A 17,489-nucleotide genomic window follows, 5' to 3' on the forward strand; every position below is an offset into this window, starting at 1 on the left:
CAAAACGGGAAAAAATCGAAGCATTCGGTTTTCAAGAAAAGCAGCAGGAACAAAACAAATAGAACCGTTCCATATCGCATCAGAAGAACAACCAAATGTGAAAGTTTATTTCAATGAAAAGAAGATTTCAGCAAAAAACCACTCGCGTATACCTTGGCGGTAGACCTTTAAATAGGTATGTGAGGGAGGCTGGTAAGTGGAGGCTTTTCAATGTGCCTCTTGCAGTGCCCAGCGATTGCATAACAAGAGTGATTCTTGGCAGTATTTATTAATTTTACTTTCTGGTGATTATTTTCTATCACTATTACATAAATTATCCAGAGATGAAGTGAATGTAGCCATATCGCATCCACACGCTTGCCGCGTCGCCGTACTATCCGCCGCCGCCGCCGGCTAGAACCGGAGTCGACCGCACGCTCGAAAAAATGATGTTAAATTCGGGGCTGCAAGTTGGTGCAAGATTTTACTTTAGATTTACAATGAAGAAGCTTCATAGAAGGACCTGGTGTACGTCACTTGGTGGAAGTCAGCGGAAGTATCTACTTTTTCTCTACGTTTATAAAAAAATTGACTGAAAAAAGACTCCGCCATTTTGTTATACACCTATGGTAGGTATACGATGAAATGAAATCTTTGAAAATCCTTCAAATGGAAGAACATGAAGTAGTTATTGAGATAGTATAACATTTTTGTCAATAAATCTATTAATGAAATCACTGGACGAGGATAAAGTTGGCTATTTTCAGAAAGAATCGAGGGTGGTCGTTTTTCGCCTTTGTTCGACTTTGAACTCAAACTTGTCGTTAGCGTGAAGGCTTAAGAAAGAATTACTATGGACATATATACAAAATTTACTTGGAAATATTTATGGTAAGTTTCAACTTTCTAGCTCAAAAAATCGTTTTTGAGGTTTTGGCCAGTTTTTTTTCGATTCTAACCCATTGTGCGGCGTTTCGTGGCAGACTGCTGGTCATTTTTTCAAATGAATGAATTGTGGTAGTGTTTGGAGCCGTGGTGACTTTTATTTCAAGTGGGAGAAGTGGGCAAAGATAAATCCCATCCATAGGTTCCCACTTGAAATAAAAGACAGCAGCGCCAAATACCACCACTATTCCCTTGAAGAAGTGAGCAGCAGTCGGTCACGAAACGTCGGGACAAAATCCGATATACCACGCGGTTTAAACCCGTATGTCACTTTTTGATCATCTTGAGCCGTAAAAGCTTCCATCGAGAATCGAAAGATAAGTTAAAAAGTAAGTTTTCGGGATCGGTAACGGCGGGTTTAAGTCCTTGACTTCTCATACGTAGGTCGCGGGTTCGAGTCTCGTCCGGGTAACTTAATTCTATCCAGGACATTGGTATTCGTGATTGCACAGTTCACTACTGGAATCGTTGAAGTTAAGGCCATTGTGATCAGTTTTAGGGGTATATAGGGGTGAACAGTGAGATAAAAGACAAATTACGCGTTATATTCGAACTGGAAAAATGTTTACTGTTTTATTTTCAACGAACATTTTCATCACGTTCCTCACGGAAGGACTGAGAAGTGGAAACTGGAGAAGGGCGTTAGTTTCTGTCAAGGATGTTGCGGAGAGAAATGAAAATAAAAGACAACAGAAGCCCCGAATATCTCTTCAGAGGAAAATAAAAAGGATTTTTCACGTCCGGTTTCGTGATTCGCGTCCGAATCGTTTCGCAGAGAGCGACTGCAAAGGAAATGGAGTGAAACGAGGGTGCGAAGTTATTAAACGATCCTCGAAGATCAGAATGGAATTAAATAAAAATTAGTCGCTCTGATTTTTTATTGCTCAATAATACGTTTCTGACAGGGAAAATAACAGGGAAAAAGATAAATTCCAGTTCATTCACGCAAGTTGAGAGCTGAGAAGGGATATTGAAGAATCAAAAAAAAAAATGTGAAAGTGAGTGCCCATGGATGATCAAATTAAACATAGTAATTAATCTGACGAAGTTTGCGGGAAGTGGATTGTTATTATTAAGTTGAAACCGTGACGGAAAACAATGATGGAAGAAGGGAGTCAATTTAAGGGGCGAAAGGAACTTTTAGGTATGCAGCTGGGGAATGGCAGAAAGTAATTCGATGATTGAATTGATCATATTTTGTTAAAGGAGGTAGATCAAATAGGTGAAGCATGCATATTATTCAAAGAAAAGGTTTAATTGAATTTAAAAAATATATTATTTGAAAATATCATCTCAAATTAACTCTTCAACTGGCAACCAGCAACCATAGCGCTTCTTATTTTTTTATTTTATATGTAATTTTTATTTGTCCGAGGATTTCCAGAATTAAATATAATAATCGCAAAAATTATACCCCTTACGTTGAAATTAAAATACAAAGCATGCAAAGAAAGGAATACGATAATAAAAATGTAGATATATGCAAATATAAACAGCTGTCCCACTAAAGAATGGATGAATATTTGCAATGTTCAATTAATAAATCCACATTATACAACGCATTAAATAAGAAATAGCCCTTGAAATAGGGTTTAAATTCATTATGTTCTTTAAAAACTTGAGGGCAGAAGACTAATTGTCATACAGTCTTATACCATTGGCTAAGGGGCTGTTTAATGTTAATGGTGGAAGATGATAGTCCAGATGAATTTGTTCTAAGATGCGGGTGAAATGATTATGAGATTGGCATTAGATTCAACAAGGTGGAGGTTTTGCTTTATATAAAGTGCCAAGTTTAGGATGTATAGGCACAAGGTAATGTTATGATTTTTCTGTCACGAAGTGGGGTCTGCAGTGTTACATGTAGTAGCATTAGTTCTTTTGATAAAAAGTGTGAAACTTCGATCTTTGTAATTATAAGTTTAAGTTTATAAGATTTGTGACGTTAAGTTAACTCAAAGTCATAATACAAACCTCGTTAGGTTCCTCACAGGACTAGTTTTTTGAGATATCCATAAAGAAATAATATAATTCAAGTGAAACTATGTTAGCACCATTAAAATGGATGGAAAAATGGTTAAATTTAAAATATAAGGAATGAATTTAGCTCATTGCATGTACCCAAATGTAATAAATAAGACGTTTCTTGAAACTAAAATGGATAAGAAGGATATTGTTGAGCTGACTTCATTCTGGGAAGCGATTAGAAAAGAATGAGTCCATTACGGCGAAAATTGTGGGCTGTTAAGAAGGGAAAGGGAGGAATGTAATTCAAGATATGTGTGTCATGAAGGGACCACGGATATGCATTTAAACCAGAAAAATGGCCATAATTAGTGTTTTACTCGGTATGTGCTGAAACAAATTCGATGTAGGTAATGGATTAATGAAGTGATGAATGCCAAAAATCCGTGCGTTCATGGGGAATAGGAGATCATTTTTAGGCCGAAACCATCGCGAATCACAACCATAGAGAAGTAGGGTATAATTTTTACACTGGAGCTTGTTGTTTAGCTAGAGAGAGGTTGAATTCTTCTCCGTATCTAGTAAGTTAATCTATCTTTAGATTTAATACTTGGCTCATGCTCCTGTAAAGATTCCCATTCTAATCGCGTCTTTTCAATGATTAAAACTTAAAATCACTTAAATATTTTAGCCATTCGCGTCCCATAAAATTTCATGGCGTATTTTTCTCTCGATTGCCATGCCGTTCACGGCTAAATTTATTCAGTACTCGCAAACTATCTTTAAAAATATGAATTAGACCTCTAAATATTGTGAAAAAGGGTAAAAATGCCTTATATAGTTTTCAGTTTGTTATTGCTAAACCCTAGGTATATTTTCAATCATGTAACTATTATACTCTAAAGGTTTAAATTATACGTCAATTTGACCCGGGGCGTGAAGTAACTTTACTTCACGCGGCTTCTTAAGGGTTAACATATTAGAAAAGCTGTACTTTTTATCGTACCGTAGCGTCGTATCGTATCGTAATTTTATCAGTGTTTACTTTGCAGGCCTTGAAACTTTCAAGGCGTCATTTTAAGATTTTACGTAGAAGAAATGCTCGAATTGGAGCGATGCGCCCTCTTAAGCCTTAACGCCATCGCGGGAAACAATGGAATGAGGAGGGAGACAATTTTAGGAGCAAGGGAATCGCGAGATATTTAGCCGAGAGAAAGAGCGACGATGGAGGAAAGTAATAAGAAGTCGACCAATTTCTTTTCGCTATTCCTTTTTAAATAAGTTCATCTTTGGAAGAGAGGGCATTGTTCGCCTGCAGGGAGAGATGCATTGGTCCCATCGCTGCGATGATGAACGCCGAGTTTTGCTATCGCGAGGCGCAAAAAAAAAGCCGACAGAGTCACGGGAAACTTTCTCCCTTTCATCCAACTTGGCATCTAGGATTGGGTTCTCTTTCTCATCCTCCCTCGAGAATGTTCCGTGAGAGAGCGCCAGGTGTAAAACTCCTCCGGGCGTAATGAAAAAAAGGCTTGATGCGGCGCGAAAAGTCCACTGTTCTTTCTCCCCGTCGAGTTTCGGGCGAGTCTTCGAGATAATTTTTTTTGTCATTTTTTTCTGGTTGAATTCCGTTGTTTGAGAGAGATAGAGAAAAAATATTAGCCCGGACTCTTCAGAGAGTCACACGCTGTATTATTTTATGGTCTCCTTGACCTCTTACCACCCATTGGTGGCTGAAAATTAATGAAACCACCTTAAACGTGAAGACTTAAACTACTTCTTTGTCAAAAAAAGGTTCCTTTATTGCTCTGCTTAGATGTTGTTCATAATTATTTGATGATTCGGTATTTTATGTGCAATACCTATTTTAAGGCACGTTAGTGCCGACAGATGACTACTTTGCTGAGGGGTTAAGCGAAGATTAATAGAAAGATTTGTTATTGAGATCACCACATCCTATGGCGCTTTATAAATTATCGAATCATGAATAAATGGAGGATTATAGAATGATATTTATTAATAAATTGTTAGAGTTATTTTAATATAGTAATTTTCAATGGCAACCTCCATACTACTACTCCGGTCCTACGGTCTACTATTCGGTGATACGGTCGATTCTTGGCTCTCTTGCAGCTACGTCTCTCAATATTCTCTAATTGCGCCTCTGATGGGCTTTATGTTCGTCATTAAATGTTAGTGCTATCTATTTGGTAGTAAGTTGGCATATAATTCTTAAGGAATGCTAGAATTCATTCACATCAGTTATATGTAATGTTTCCGCTTATATTCCAGTTATATGTAATATAGCTTAGTGGCTCAGGTAACTGTGTAATGGATTACCTCCCAATTAATGTTTTGTAAAGGTATTTGTTTTTTTTTTGGAATATTTTGAAAAGTCTTCAAAAATGCATTTGAATTTCTGTAAATTTTCACGGTTATACAATTTAGAAAATATAAATATAATAAGAGATGCTTTCAAAAAACCAGGATGAAATCTAGGGAAGATCATACAATTATGATGGTAACGCTAGATAGGAAAATCAAGCTAGAATCATTTTTGGTGGCTACATTTTAGTGTACGTAATTCAACACTGCCTCTCCTGAAAGTATGTTGCGATTGCAAAAATTGACAGATATTAATACTAATTTAGGCATCATGACTGAATAATGAATTGCTAATTTACGTTCTGTGTTAGGCATAGTGCCTTGAAACATGTCTTAAATAGAAAAATAAATATTATTCGAATTATTGACGTCATTGCTCGTAAAGTGTACGCTTTTGTGTTGTTCTTCGCTTTCCGTCGTGGAGGAAAAGATATTATCTACGTAATACATTCACCACATGGAGCTATGCGTTTCGATGGAATTTATTTTTTTTTCAATTGGTATCAATTGTATCACATTTACTGCATATGTTTTGTTCTTCTAAAGTTCTCTAATAAAGGACTGCTTTAATTATAGCATAAAATAATATCATATCACTAAGGTGCTTGTTGATTCGATCCTCTGCTGACATATGTAATGGACGCCGATGTAAACGATGTACCATTCCCTCATTAAGATGCTGATAATAAGATGAAAAATAATGTAGTTGCTGTTGCAGCGCTTTAGTCCTCATCTGGAATTGTTTAGAATGCTAAATAAGGGGAAAATCATAAATTATATGAGTGTCTGGCGTAAATTGGTCGTTCAATAAAACTGGACTGTTATGCCAACTCTTTCCATTTACCACAATAGATCTGAAGTTCCGTTTCCAATGTTGTCCTCAGCTTGTTGGTTGCCGCGCAGTCACCCTGAGCTTTCTAACACCTAGTATGTTTACTCTCGAGTTTGGCTACCACTGTTGTTTGAAGGCGAGGAAGCGAGTCATCGCTTCGCTCGTCCTATCGCGTGGCATCCGATTGACAGGCGAGCAGCGAAGCATCGCGTGGCCATTTAGCAAGTGTTCCGGAGCGGAAGTCGAGATTGGTAGCACCGCGCGTGTGCTCAGTGGGTATATCTCCTCCTTGCCGAATCCATCCTCCCAAATGGAGATGACAGGAGTGGCGGAAATGCCGAAGGGTTTCGACGCGACGCCACCTCGCCGTCTTTCCGGAAGATAGAAAACGGGCTAACTTAGCGCTATTGGGGCATAAGGGGATTGTTAAGGGAGATTCAATAGGGTGGTTTCCCATTACTTTTTTTATTGGCTAAATCGAAAGATTATTACTCCTGGAGTACGTATTTCACGCTTTTAGATTTTTAAATGACGATATGTATTTTTCGCGATTAAATGAAAAGTGAAAAATTTCAAGCGCACGAAAACGCCACGGCTATAAGTATGAATGCTGGGAAAACCCTGTGTGACGTCGTTCTGGTTCCAGCTGCCGCCAAGTGAGGTGACCTTGGGGCGAGGCTTTGAGCGCTGATATGACGCAAGATGCTAACAGGTAGCAGAGTACCCTGCTAGCAGGTAGCGCTTGGCTTAAAATAAGGATTATTAATGTCTTATCAAACGAAGGAAACGTTCCGACTATAGGCAATTTTAATAGGTGATTGTTAAGGGGATTGTTAAGAGAGAACATGTTTCCCTGAGCTCTGTGCCTTATACATGCATTGGTAATCACAGACGATGGGAAACTCCCGACTAATGGTATAGCATCCAATTCCTTGTGACGTCACGTGGAGTGGCATCGCATGGGCGCCAACCTGATCTTTTTCAAAGGAGGTTAAAATTGACCATTAGCAGTCGTCTAAACTGGGATTTCCAAAACAAAATAATTTTTATATTATGAGTACACTAATGATGGGTAACGAATCGCAACCAATGCCTTTCGTTTTCTTTGATGATGGAAAATACCCTATTAGGGCGTGTCAAAATTTTGAGAAAGTGATGAAAGTAAAATTTTCTCATCGAAGTTCTGTTACATGAACGATCACTTGGTAAGTGAAGTGAGTAATAATTTCATTGCTTTTCGAAGAATTATTCATTAAGATGAAAATTAAGAAAAGTTAATGTACCGTTCCAATCAACTATAGCCATGAGGTTTTCATTTCCTCTTACCTGTTGGATGACTTTCGTGTTTTCTTCTTAGACGTCTTCAACTTCTTCACCCTCGTAATCTGTATTTGGCATGCATACCCCTACCACTACGATATCTACCGGTTAAGTCTCTCACTTTACCATATCTATTATTTCATTTTACTGTAGGAAGTTTTCCGGTTGTCTTTCTAAGCATGATCCCAACCTTAGCATTACCGTTTATAGATCCAGTGCTTTTAATCCTATTGCTTCCTCTCCTAAAAGTCTCCTTCTTTAGGCTACTTAATTTCGGTGATTCTTGGCACACCGAGATTCAACCTTTTCATTTCCACCTTATCTCACTTTCTAGCTTTCCGCAGGTCCTAAGTGATCTCATATTCCATGCTCCTATGCTCGGTATTTTGTCATTTTTGATAGATTTTCCCTCTCCACTCGTTCTGCCCGGAGATGATGCGAATGAAGACTAGTTTACATCCGGAGTATTTTATTTGAGAGAATGCCCTTATTAAACAAGTAGCTGCGACTCCACTAGATAATAAAGTAGTGGTTACACCTTGCCTTCGACATCACAGTACTACCGCCGTGAAAGTAAATATAGTCACCCCAATAGTGAAATGAGCACCACTGTACTGAGCTGTGCGATTAATAAAAATGTTAAATGTCGAAACTGGCGGCTCATATTGCCGAACCAGAAATAGCAACAAAATGCTTTTTCATAAGGGTCTGAACTGTTCTGAAAATTGTAAGGCAAAGTCTTGATTGGAAGTTTTGCAAAATACGTCTCGAATCAGTCGCAAAATGTTGTTTGGAAGGAGAAACAAACTGACGAGAAAGTGACTGATAAAACTGTGTTGAAATTGGCTGAAAAGAAAGAAGAACAGACATATCGTTGATAAGACGTCACAAAAAGATAAAAATACGTAAATATCTTGAACTCCACCTTTGTGAATTCAGCTAGAAAACAAAAAAGAGAAAATTTTAAAAAGTACCAGTTAAAATAATTATAAATAGATATTAGAAAGAAAAAAATCAATTAGTAACAATTATCCAATGTCATTTTAACAAAAAAATTGAATTTCAACTTATTACTGTACTGATGTACAATTTATGAAAATGCTTCATTATACAATTTCAAAATTCTTTGATATAATTATTCTCTTCCACACAATTCACACTTAACGCCGGCAATGGGAAAAAAGGCACAAAAAAATCATTGTTTGTTTTACCTGGGTGTATGTGTTGTGTCACTGAGCCTACTGGTAATTTCAAACACGATTGCCGCACGGTCATAGAGTCGTGAGTGAAAGATAAGAGTGTGGCCACCCGTTGATTCGGACGCTTTGGTGTTGATTTCGAAGGGGGTGATGGTGGCGTAATATATTTTTCTCGTCCATATTTTCCTAACACTTCCACAATTTTGACTGAGATTTTACCCCATTGCCCTGACATTCTACTCTCTCTCTCTCTCTGGATATTCCAACTCTATTCGATAGAGCGTGCATTGGCGGAGAGTCGCGTCTCCCTCCTCCTGCACGTGCCAATATTTGCGTCCGCTCATTTAATGGAGGCAAGCGATGTGGGGGGATGATGATAGGGAGGCCCAGACAGTCGGAGACGACGGGAGTGGAGGGGGGGGGGGGGGTGAATATCGTTCGGCTTCAGTTCCTCCACTTATCCCTTCCACGGTGTAGGATGTTCAGTTGACGTCCTCGCTGTTAGAGGGCTCTTTGTGAGACTTCCCCGCGTAAACATTGACGGAGGTGCGATTGAAAAATTGAAAGGGCCTTGTCTTCCTCTTTGTGTCTCCCTCGTTTTCACGCACGTCATAGTCGGCAGTGTCTTCTTCTTTTCATGTTTGCTCATACATTAGCATCTTTATTTACTAAAATGCTTTGATAAATAGCGGAAGATTTTTAGGTTTTTAATATCGTGTGCAGTCAATGTTTCATGCTAAATTTGCTCAAAAATCGAAACCGTTCACCAATGTAAGTTTCGTGTTTGAGCTTATGTTGAGTTTAACCACTGCCGTGTTCTTAGGGAGGTAGCATATATTTTTTTGTCTCTTCGGTGTTGTTTTGATGCATGGTGCTTTTTTTGTTGCTACGCAATACTGCACCCATTGTTTTATGCAGAGTTTATTCAAATATCAGAATCTTTTACATTCTTCAGTGTCATTCGTTAAAAAAGAGGATATTGGGTTGAACCACAGACGTTTTTGAAGGGGCAGCATTTTTTTTGGAATGTTCATTATCGACTTCGGTGGGTATTTCGATACATAGCGGAAGCTCTGATGCTGATGAATGTTCTGCGGCCATTTAAAAGCAAAAGTTGTTCATTTATGGTATAGCTTTTCTATAGACTCATGAATGAAAGAAATAAATATTTTATTTAACCACAGTTTTATTCTTAAGATGGCAAAAAACAAGTTGAGCACTTATAGGTATACATGAATAAATTATATCTCTGAACTGTCAGATAGTGTTATTTTTACTGGGTTCTTAGGCAGGTTGGAGCGGAAAGGATTATATTTAAGGGCACATCACCAATAATGACGGAAGAAAACTCTGGCTTGTAACAGAGGCAACAACAAGAGTGATCGAAAACGCGGTACAAGTAACGCTAATGCCAGTTGTGTAAGGTAAATACATTTAAACTGCTGATTTTAAATTAGTCTTTTAGAGCTTCATCTGATATTTTTGTTAAAAATTACGATTGGATTTTTTTCAATATTAACGCTCAATAATATAAAAAATTAAATGATGAAGTAGCATCCTGAATGTTAAGAGTTTTCTTAAATTTTGACTCTCAGTACTACTCAATCTCTCTGTAATTCGATCTCCCAGTAATTTTATGACTAAAGGAAGGCTGCATAACCGAGTTCTGCAAGAGGTAGTTAATGAAACTCTTTTTACGCTAATTTAATTCAAGCTCATTTCCTTCCGTAAAATACTTTAATAAATTATTTTTTTCGATCTTTGGTTGCGCATTTTGATAGAGCTGTACCAAAGTAACGAGCAAGTTTTAAGTATACCAGATATTCAGATAAAACGATTTTCACGTTGACTTTGCTGGTGGGAATAAAATTTTAGGTGCAGTAGCAATCTATTTCATAGCATAATAACTTATTTACCCGTATAAACACATAATTAGCTTGCCATACATGGAATAAAGGCGGAGAGAGGATTGCCCGGAATTGAACACAATTATTTAGTCATATTGCTCATGTTCTATGCTTGAAAGCGAATTCAAACGTCTTTTTCCACCAATAGGCATCAATCCCACGTTTAATACGATGGTTCAATTTTATGAATTCTCTTTTATGTCAGAATTAAGTTGAAGAATAATATAAACTCAATGTATTTAGACCTCCTCTTGGAACTTCGAAGCAATTTTTTTTAAACACGGGGCTCTTTCAAAAATGAAAAAAAAAATCTTCATTTTACGAAGGCTTTGCAGGGTTTGTAATTATCCCTCCGCAGAGAGACCTTTGCGAATGTTTGCACAGGATCTTGGTATTTTCGGAAAATTCTGGATAGCATCCGCTTTTGAGCGATGCAATCACGCACCAGCCTCCAGTTACGTAATTAATGTGAACGTGCCCCCTCCGAAAGCTGTTATTCGGACTCTCTGTAATTAGTGTTTGAAAAAAAAATGAAGAAGCCATCTTCCGAATAAACCATTTAGATACTCGCAATCCATCTTCAAATGATAAATATGAAGGGTGATATGAAAGTTAGTGGGTACTACTAATGTGTAAGCTCTCTCTGGTGGACGATTAATTCCTTTTGTTTTTTGAAAGAAGATTGCAGGTAGCGTATTCGTTTATTCAAGTAAATAATTAATTTTTCCGCAGCATTATAGGATATATTATCTTCCTCTTAGCGTAGTGAATTGATCATGAGATCTGGTAGAATATACGTTTGCGAAATAAGGCCGGTACAACAATAATTTTTCGATGCATGGTTTATCTATTTATTTCTACTATTTATGGCTGATAATCAACGCTTGTTTCCCACTAACTTGTAATTTTCTACGACGAAATCATGGGTTTATGTTTCAGCGGATCAGTTTAAGTAGCTATTAAGGGGAGTTGAAGTCTGTTTAAGTGTGACGTTATGAATATAGCATGTATTAATTCACATATTTTCGCGAATGCAAATTGTAATTAAAAATAAATCTTTGATTTTCAAAGCTCCTTCTAACTAAAACATATTTCTTTAAATCTTCGGCCATATTTTTACGAAAATCTTTTATCAATTGTTATTTTTGCGATGAAGCTCATTGTTAAATTGGCATGTAAATGATTGTGTGCATTGTAAAATTAGCTTTGAAACCGTAACTAAACCTACTTTTAGTACTAGTTTCTCCGGAGTGAAATTGGAGGTTAAAATCGACTTCATATATTTGACAGTATATTGTATCAATGAGAGATATTGTAATCACACTACTCATACTTCGATACCTCCACTGCAAAATGCTCAACAATCGGCCACCGATACGAATCCGCTCGAATCTAGATAGCCCTTATGGTAATAGATGAGCTAATTTGATTCGGTGGGCGATTGTTGAGCGTTTATGCAGTGGAGATATTGATTTCCATTTTAACATTTCTTAAGCACACTACTTTTAATTTCCACCGTGGGTGTATAAGTAAAAAAAATTTGTATTTTGTTGGCGTCATGACCAACTTAAGGGCGGAACAAAATATTTGGTGGAACTGTGTTTCAGGAAAAGTAATCACAGATTCAGTAACATTGTATTGTCCATGAATTTTTTATGGCCTGACTCTGGTTTCGACACAACACTATGTAAACTATGGGTGTACTCTATATAACTTTTGAGAATGGCATAGCGTATTGTGTCGATACTTGAGTCAAACCATTAAAAAATTTGCGTAACATACAAAATTAGTGAGTCTGTGATTACTTTTCCTAGTTACTTGGCAACTATGACCATAAAGTATTTGTTACCGCAGTACTAAAAGTTATTGTCATTTTCAGGTTTTCTTCGGACACTAAAGGAAATTTACACCTCCATTTACTTGATGCATCTGAGGGACTCTATTCAAAAGAGAACATCAATGCAGATTGGAGAACGCTGACAAAAATGTGAGTTAACTTTTATATAAATCCATTTGTAGTATCAGCGTCCATTCCGGACTCGGAATGACACGCTGTTATATTTAACCTCAAAAGGATCTCACAGAAAGACACAAATTTTTAATACATCAATGCGAGGTAAAATTATTATGGGTGATGCTATGCTATTTAGATTTAATGATATTATTGATTCTCTCCAACTCAAATGGGATAGTTTGACGGTAGAGTGGGTATGACTGTGGTTTGTTGTATTCATGTTTTTATTTGATAACATTCCCATTTGGTCCATTTTCATAGAAAAGATTATTGAAACCAAAATAGACGATTCTGCGCTGAATTATATCGTATAATATGACGAATTTCTTTGCTGAATCAAGATCTCTATGCACCTCCGAGTATCTGAAAGAACAGCCTTGAATAGGAGTAGTAATGTATCGCAACGTGGGTCCTGTATTCAAAGGAATCGCGAGTTTTTTATTTTCCATGAATATATGTAGGTGAAATTCATCATTTCCAACCGCCAACACGCCGTCTAGAATTACTTTTTACAGTGCATTATCTTTTAGCTATTCATCTCTCCATACCCAGCATCTCATTATTTTCAAAGATATATATTCTCAGCTTGGGAAGTCTTTTCTTTCCGGATTCCCTCACAAAGCGCAGCAGTTCAGCGTTTAATATGGAATGGCCGCTATTGAAAAAATATCTGTTTTTTCTGTGGCGGATAAATTACCTCTCATGTGCACTAAGAGGAGTAATGGTGACCTGATATCCTTGTTCCGGAGGAATTGCCGTACAATCTCGCATTCATATTTTCCCCCTGTGGGATGAGTAATGACTTCACGGCGTAGCTATCTCCCGCCTCGCGACAAACAATGAGGCTCTGGGCTCGCGTACGTAAGAACATTTTTCCAGTCAATAAGTTTATCTCACTCCACTGCCGCACGTTAAAAAAGAACGAAAAAAATCCCTAACAATGGCCCGGGGTAAACCTTTAACGTCGATTCAATTTAGCGATGATGCACGGAGAAAAAAAGTGATGTGAAAACTACTAAACTGATCCTGGTTAAAACCCTCCTGGCATGATAACGGAAGTCATGGCAAAAAGTACCAGTATCCTACCGCGTGTTGCGAGATCCAGTTCAGTATTAAGATCCACATGTTGAGTAGCGGTTGCCTGGTTAATTTTACCGGAAAACGGCTTAAGGTATGGTCAATTGTAGGTACCGTAAATTTATTCATAAAATAATCAAATACCGGAAAGTATAGAAAATCTAGCCAGATTACTTCCTTCAACACGTTAAAGTAATTGCAACCATGAATGTAGGTGGTTCATATTTTACTTAACAGTGTAGTAAAAAATAACTAGGATCATAACTATTCTAACCAGACTTTTTTCCGTGCCCGAGCGAATTTTTCGCATTGTATGCGAAAACTAACGAATCTTCTCCAATCCTAATATTAGATATCTGGATATTACTTGCAGAGCTACTCAGGATCGGTTACGTATTCGTCAGCTTTATTTTACAGATCGCGGATTTTATTTAAAACTCAAGTACTTTCACGAAAATGGAATATAATCAAATCATCTTGAAGATGTATTGTAACATTTTAATCACTGTTTAAAACCGCAGCTATGCCAAGAAATATTTACGAACCTAGGGATGAAGAATAATTGCGAATCATTTAATGTGGTACTCACAGTAAGTTTTTCCTGCTTCTCGCGAATAAAATCATTGCAGGTTGTTCGTTATCTCAAGGCAAAGCGCCCCAAAAATGTCTTTTTTAATGGCAGTTATCAGGCATGGATGTTCCCAGCTACGTTGTTCATGTAAGTAATATTGTAATGAATGGAAAATAACGACAAGAATTGAGATACATGAATCACGTATTTATTTGCACCACCTAGCAATTTCAATGAGCTACCTCGGGGTAAATATCTCTGTCAGACTGATTATTGAACATGAATATATTTTTTATTCTGCTTTCAGTACACCTCACAAAGGTCATTCAACGTGTATACGTGTATATGGTTTTGTTAAAAAATGTAATTTCTCCTTAATTTGGCTTCAGAATAAAAACATGGAGCACAATGTGTCGATTATATATAATATTCCTATCTATTTATAAAAGAATTGGATAAAATTATGCAGAATGCAATTTTATCATTGCGAAGGATATAATTACTCCTGAAATGAATCCTTTTTTACAATCATTAAGAAGCTTGTTCTGCATATGTATAAGAAACTGTAAATATCGACAGTACACTTGCAATTCCTTACGATCCATGATTATTAAATGGCTAATAAGCGCGGTATCTTTCGCCTAAATACATTTGATTCTTAATATTATCTTGTATGAGACGTCATTTGAAGAAAATAAAAAAATGCGATCACAATACCTCCGTTAATGGCTACACTTAAGCTGTCTTTTTTTGCAACTAACTACGTAATGATTCCAGAAGCTCTAATCTGCATTCAATGTTGTATGTTTGAAAATTTACCTCCATTTTATTTCTTTGTAATCCTGTAATTATTTTCCCGACTTCTCTGGAAAGTCATTCAGGTAACGAATTTTTATGTTTAAAGCTGCATTTAATCTCCAAAAATAAGTAATCATGGGTGTATTAGCCTCTTCGGAATTGCATTATTTGTTGAATATGTCGTAGAAAAACATAGAATTCTTTTCGCGCAGAAACTAGATCACTCTATTGCCTTGCTCATTATGAGTCGCTCATTGCAGCTGTACCCCTGTAGAAGATGCAACTTTTCTATCTGCTCTTTTATGCGTTCTTTTTTTTTTAACTAAAATGAGTATTTAATGCATTGAAAGGAAAATTAAACAACCTTGGTAATTTTTAACGACGGAAATTTGTTATTGGGACGACGCGTTTCAACGCCGAGTACTTACTTGAAAATGACGCCTTTTCGCTTTTGAGTTTCACTTTTCAAGTAAGTACCAACTTGAAAATGACGCCTCACCGTTGAAACGCGTCGTACCAGTAAATGTTTCCAGTGAAAAGTTACCAACGTTGTTTATTTTTCATTTCAACATGGATTGTCACGAACTTAAAGCCGAAAATATGGATTTCAACAAATACATTATCATGCGAGTATAAAATATGTACAATTATTGTTATTTGCAGGTAAATTATGACAGAATGTAAGGTCCTCGACAGGATATTTTAATGAGAAAAAGAAAGAGCATCCGAGATGACGTTGTTATACTCATATTATTATATGTGCTAGGTTATTATTTTGAGTGAAATTGGCAGTGATGAATTCACTTTTTGGAAGTAATGCATGGTTATAATAAAAGGCACTCTGTACCTTCCACATTGGTTTAATTGCTCGGCAACCGGTTTCAACGTATTCTATAATACATCGTTATCAAGTACGATTGCCGTAAAATTATGAACCTACAACAAGCTTTGAATCCAGGCTAGGCCTATTTTTTTCGTGATGAATTTTACCCATGGTCATTTTATAATACAAGGTCTTTGGGAGGATACAACTCCTTTACATTCACGAATGACCAGGAGTACACGTCGTCACGTGCCGCAATCCTAGACCATAGCAGAATAGCAGATTCCGCGGCATATCTGAATGCTTCCTTCAGTACTTGAAAGAGAGTCGCGCAAGAAATCCTTGATGTGGTATGAGGCGATGTTTTAGGAATACTAAGGCGCGGGCAGCGTGGCGACATTTGGTCAGCATAGCGGCCTTCAGAATTGGCCTTTTTTTCAGAGAGGCGGGTTTTCTCGGGTATTGACCGAACCCCTCCCCTTCAGATCTCGACATGGCGTCGAAAAGGCATCTGGGAATGACGTCGAGGAGAATCACTCGTGGTAAAATCGCAAATAGAACTTCATACCCAACGTCCATTGCTTTTCCCTTATTGGGAAAGGAATGCCATTACGTCTCACGAACAACGATCAAATTACCGATCCAATAAGTACTTCCAACAATGTCACAGAACTAAAACATGTCCATAACTTCGAACCTATCGTGAGGAAAGCATACAAGATATATGTTTGTCATAGCCTAGAAGGATTCGTCAAATGTGTGGAAATGAATATATGAATGATACTATGCTAATGAAACTTCTAGTTAGTACGAGTCGTATAAGAATGAAAAGTTAGCGATCATGACTTATAATATGCCAAAAAATTAATGCAGATACTCTTAGTACATTATTATAGTATGCTAATGATTAAGGTAGGTTCCATGGAGTACTTAAGAAGCAGTCTGGAAAAATCTCCTTTCTTCAAGCAATTACCCCTTCAATTCAGGATAAGGCCTACCCCTGTATTCCTACCCAAAAAATACTATTATTTTCCTTCCTCTCCATCGTTTACCCAATATTCTACCCTCTAACATTATTTTCTGTATTCCATCCCCGCCAAGTAGTAGCTCCATCTACACCTGTCTCCTCCATATCTCTTATATATACAGCGGGATGTGTGACATACTCACTCACTCATGGATACAAATTCACAGCCAAAACTGTGATAGGTGTGGACATTCGGCTTATTGTACGTAAAAGTAAAAAAAAATTCATCGGGAGGAAAAATCTGAAAACTCGAAAAAGTCGATTAGTTTTCGAGATATATCGACTTGAATTAACATGGGAGCCTTATGGGACTAAAACTTTTTTGCTTTTATTTCGTATTTCGAAACGTGGTAGGAACATGATATTCAATTAACGTAAACTAGATTTTTTGATTGATTTTTTGGTACGGTTTTCATTACGGTGTATTTATATTTACTATTTTTTATTATTTTTTGAAAAATTTCCAATGCTTTTCTTACGGGACTATCTTTGGAATTTTTTTTGACCAACTTGCAATAATCGTAGGACAAATTCCTTGAAACGCAAGATACTAGATTTTTTGCTTGATTTTTTGGCTATCTTGGAATATTCACAAGTCGAAAGAATTCCGAGGAATAAACGATTTTCGATTTTCCATTGTCGAGGAGACG

General features: G+C 37.0%; 1 protein-coding gene across 6 annotated transcripts in view; it reads left to right on the forward strand.

Moving 5' to 3' along the window:
• Window positions 1-17,489, forward strand: part of LOC124165227 (lachesin-like) — an 878,935-nt gene that overhangs the window by 277,399 nt on the left and 584,047 nt on the right. For all 6 annotated transcript variants that reach the window (XM_046542522.1, XM_046542529.1, XM_046542528.1 and 3 more), the window contains one exon: window positions 12,409-12,516. The gene's annotated coding sequence lies outside the window, so the exon portion shown is untranslated. The remainder of the gene's footprint in view (window positions 1-12,408; window positions 12,517-17,489) is intronic.

Source organism: Ischnura elegans, chromosome 9, assembly GCF_921293095.1.
Source record: "Ischnura elegans chromosome 9, ioIscEleg1.1, whole genome shotgun sequence".
NCBI classification, from domain to species: domain Eukaryota; kingdom Metazoa; phylum Arthropoda; class Insecta; order Odonata; family Coenagrionidae; genus Ischnura; species Ischnura elegans.